At 41.4% G+C, this 4847-nt stretch overlaps 1 pseudogene; it reads right to left on the bottom strand.

Annotated features, from left to right (window-relative positions):
* Positions 1–3256: 3256 nt before the first annotated feature.
* Positions 3257–4305, bottom strand: LOC142440172 (uncharacterized; annotated as a pseudogene).
* Between the last annotated feature and the right edge of the window lie 542 nt (positions 4306–4847).

The following is a 4847-nucleotide window of genomic DNA, read 5'->3' as shown; positions in this document are numbered from 1 at the left end:
TTATCATTTTATCATTGGGTTCTCATACAGTTCTTATCACAATCCATACAGCCATCCATTGTGTCAAGCACATATGTACATTTGTTGCCATCAACATTCTCAAAAACATTTACCTTCTACTTGAGCCCTTAATATCTGCTGCTCATTTTCCCCTCCCTCCCCACTTCCCCTACCTCATGAACCCTTCATCATTCATAAATTATTACCATTTTGTCATATGTTACACTGTCTGACATCTCCCCCCGCCCTCTTCTCTGCTGTCCATCCCCCAGGGAGGAAGCTATATGTAGATTCATTTAATAGACTCCCCCTTTCTACCCCACATTCCCTCTACCCTCCAGGCATGGCCACTCTCACCACTGCTCCTGAAGGAGTCATCTGTCCTGGATTCCCTGTGTTCCCAGTTGCTATCTGGACCAATGCATATCCTCTGGTCTAGCCAGATTTGTAGGGGAGAATTGAGATCATGATAGTGGTGGGGGAGGAAGCATTTAAGAATTAGAGGAAAGTTATATCTTTCATTGTTGCTGCCCTGCACCCTGACTGGATCATCTTCTCCACACAACCCTTCAGTAAGGGGGCTACCTGTTGCCTATTGATGGGCTTTGAGTCTCCACTCGGCACTAACCCACATTTACAATGATATGATTTTTTGTTCATTGATGCTTGATACCTGATCCCCTCGAAAGCTCATGGTCACACCGGTTGGTGTGTTTCTTCCATGTGGACTTTGTTTCTTCTGAACTAGATGGCTACTTGTTTTTCTTCAAGCCCCAAGACCCCAGACGCTATATCTTTTGATAGTCGGGCATCATCAGCTTTCTTCACCACATTTTCTTTTGCATACGTTTGTCTTCAGTGATCGTATCAGGAAGGTGGGCACCCATTAATATGATTTTTAGTTCTTTGATGTCTGATAACTGGTCCTTTCTACACCTTGTGGTCAGACAGGCCGATGTGCTTCTTCCATGTGGGCTTTGATGGTTCTCAGCTAGATGCTGCTTGTTTATCTTTAAGCTTTTAAGACCCCAGACGCTATATCTTTTGATAGCCAGGTACGATCAGCTTTCTTCACCACATTTGCTTATACACACATTTTTCTTCAGCAACCTTGTCGGAAAGGTGTGCATCATAGAATGCCAATTTAATAGAACAACATGTTCTTGCATTAAGTAAGTGCTTGAGTGGAGGCCCAATGCCTTAATACTAAACCTATAAATATATTCCCATAGATCTGTTTCCCGAAACTCTTATATAATTATATTTACAAATGTACATTCCAGTCTTTAGACCTCTATAAATACCCTTTGTCACCTAGTTCTTTCCTCTATTTCCTTTTACTTTCCTCTTGTCCCACTATCATTCTCAGCCTCCATTTGGGTTTCAGTAATTTCGCTCAGTTACCTTGCCCTTGCTGAATCCCTACCAGGCCTCTCACACCCTGCCACTGATTTTGGATCACTTGTTACTCCCCTTTCCCTGGGTTGGTCAGCACCACCTCCTTACCCCCATCTCCCGCTCTCCCGTGTCCCCCCAGAACCATTGGTCCCATTGTTTTCTCCTCCAGATTATTCATCCAGTGTATCTTCTCTAGATAGATCTGTAGAGATAATAATATGCACCAAAAATCAAGCTATAGAAAGATAGGTGATCAGTGAGAACACAACGATGACAACAAAAAAGGAAACCAATTACCCATAAATTAATTAAAAGAAAAAAATTTTTAAAGAAAGAAAAAACTCCAAATACATAAAGGTCTGATTTTTTTTTTAATCTCTAGGTGTGTCCTTCAGTCAGTTCCAATGGGGTACCATGCTCTGGCATCAGAGTCTGCCCTTTGCATTCTCTCAGGGGCTCCCTGCTCTGTTCCTATGGCTGGTCTGCCACATTCTTTTAGTGGTTTGCCTCTGTGTCACAGGGTCATTCTGGGCCAGTCCAGACACCGAGTCTCTAGTGTTGTCCCCCTTAGGGCCCTGGGCAATCAAGGGAAGGCGTGTCTCTTAGTGGGATCAGCCATATTGTCCACTCTGTCCATTGGCTGTTCAGAGTGGCGATATCATACTCCAGGCCTGATGGGCCAGGTGTGTTCCACTCTCTCTTCCTCCCCCTTCATTTGCTCCCATTTGCTCTGATCAGACATGACTCTCTCCCCTAGTTGCAGCGTCAGTGCTGTCCTCTCTAGTAAATTATTATGTGGGGGAGGGGCAGTTGTCTCCTTAGCTGGTATGGGGGCCAGGCTTCTAGGCCCCTCCACTGGCGATGTTAAATAGGAGTGGGAACAAGGGGCATCCTGTCTGGTCCCCTTTTTCAGTGGCATTGTTTTCATCTTTTCTCTGTTAACTACCATGTTAGCTATTGGTTTTTCATATATGGCTTGTATAAAATTGAGGAATTTTCATTCTTTTCCTATCTTCTTGAGTGTCTTAAACAGGAATGCATGTTGGATGTTGTTGAATGCTTTATTCCATGTCTATCAATACTATCATGTGGTTCTTATCATTTTTCCTGCCAATGTGGTGAATAATGCTGATGGTCTTTCATATGTTGAACAATCCCTACACCCCTGGTATGAATTCTACTTGGTCATGTTGAATTATTTTTTTCTAATATGCTTTTGTATTCTATTGGCCAGTATATTTTTAAGGATTTTTGCATCAATGTTCATTAGGGGTATTGGTCTATAGTGCTCGGTTCTTGTGACATCTTTGCCCAATTTAGGTATTGAAGTTATACTAGCTTCATTGAAAGAGTTCAGAAATTTTCCATCTTTTTCTATGTTATGGAAGAGTGTGGATAGGATTGCTGTCAGCTCTTCCCTGAGTGCTTGGTAGAAGTATCCTATGAAGTCATCTGGCCTGGGGGATTTTTTTGTTGTTGTTGTAATTCCTTGATTAACTTGTCTATTTTTTTTTCCATTGCTATAGGTCTATTGAGGTTCTTGACATCCATCTGGGATAGTCTAGGTAGGGATTGTGTTTTCAAATATTTGTCCATATCTTCCAAATTATTGAATTTGTTAAAATATAGACCTTCATAATACTGTGTAATTATCCTTTTGATTTCATTAGAGTCTGTTGTATTGTCCCCGGTTTTATCCCTCATCCTTGCAAATGCCGTTGTTCCTTCCTTTCTTTGGTTAGGTTTGCCAGAGGTTTATCTATTCTGTTAATTCTTTCAAAGAACCAACTTTTAGCAGCATTAATTTTTCCCATAGTTTTCTTGTTTTCCCTCTCCTGTATCTCAGCTCTGATTTTTATTATATCTCTCCTTTTGCTATTTGTAGGGTTGTTCTGTTGACTCTGCTCACAAAAGCAGGCAGATGTTGTACTAATGAATTTAGAGCCTTGGATACATCTTCCTTAATGGGTCGAGTCAGAACAATGTTATCAATATCATGGGCCAGTGTGACATTTTGTGGTAGAGACATACAATCATGGTCCCTCCAGACTAAATTTTAGCACAGAGTGGAATAATTTATATACCCCTGGGGGGAGAGTTGTGAACGTGTATTGTTGCCACTTCCAGCTGAAGGCAAGATGATTCTGGTGGTCTTTCTAAACTGGTATTGAGAAGAAGGCATTGGCCAGATCAAGAGTTGCATACAAGGTACCAGGAGAGATATTAATTTGCTCAAGCAATTAAACCACATCTGGAACAGCATCTGCAATTGGAGTCACCACCTGGTAAAATTTATGATAATTCTTCATTATTCTCCAAGATCCATCTGTTTTTGCACAGACCAAGCCCGTGAATTAAATGGGGGTGTAGTAGGAATCACCACCCCTGCAGACTTCCAGTCTTTAATAGCGGCACTTATCTCTTCAATCCCTCCAGGATTGCAATATTGCTTTTAGTAGGCAACAGAAATCTAATGGTGTCCGCTTGGGATTTCCTACAACAATAGCCCTTAATCCACATCTCAGGGATCCAAATGGAGGTTCTTCCAATTCCTAAGTATACATATTCCAACGATGCATTCTAGAACTTGGGAAACAATGACAGGATGGGTTTAGGGGACCACTGGGCCTACTTGAAAGTTTTCTGAGCTAAAACTCTATTCATAACTAGATTTATGTATGCTCCCACTCTGGCTGATGGCCCTTCACGTCATTTTGGGTCTCCTGGAATTAGTGTGAGTTCAGAGCCAGTGTCCAGTAATCCTTAGGAAATTGGATTATTTCCTTTCCCCCAATGAACAGTCACTCTTGTAAAATGTCACAGATGCTTTTGGGGAAGGCTAAATGAAAGATTAAAGGTATAAATGTAGCTGGGACCTTCTCCAAAGAGACCTGGTCTCCATTTCATTCAAAGGGTTGTGGATTTGAAAACTGGTTCAAGTTTAGGAACGGATTAAGGTGTCATAACCATTCTGGTGATTTGAGTTGGAATGCTGCTCACCTGATCTAGCATTGTTCTGCTTGTATAGATTTAGTAAATGTTTAGAAGATTTCCCATGTATTTCACTTCTCAGGGCACCATGACTAAGTAGCCAATGCCATAAGTCCACATGAGACAGATTGTTCTGATTACTATGGAAACCTTGCTGTCCATTATGATAATCATGCCCATCTATTCTCTATAGATTGAGTACTGACACCTGCCCCTTATCACCATGGGGCTGATTGCCACCATTGTAGGCAACCAAGTCTTAGTTCAATTAGGGAAGTTCCCACTGTTAAAGCTGGTATATAGAAAATAGCAATCATAAATCCATTTCAACATACCAATTTCCCTAAACTTTTGGGTACTTTATTCTACAGTTTAACAAGATAGGTCAGGTACCGAAAGTTGTTCTAATCTAGCCCATCTGGCAACCAATGCTTCAATCAAATAAGCTGTTAGGCCTT

The sequence above is a fragment of the Tenrec ecaudatus genome, chromosome 2 (assembly GCF_050624435.1).
Source record: "Tenrec ecaudatus isolate mTenEca1 chromosome 2, mTenEca1.hap1, whole genome shotgun sequence".
Lineage (NCBI taxonomy): Eukaryota > Metazoa > Chordata > Mammalia > Afrosoricida > Tenrecidae > Tenrec > Tenrec ecaudatus.
Note: the sequence above shows the minus strand (reverse complement) of the source record. Positions and strands in the feature narration are given on the sequence as shown.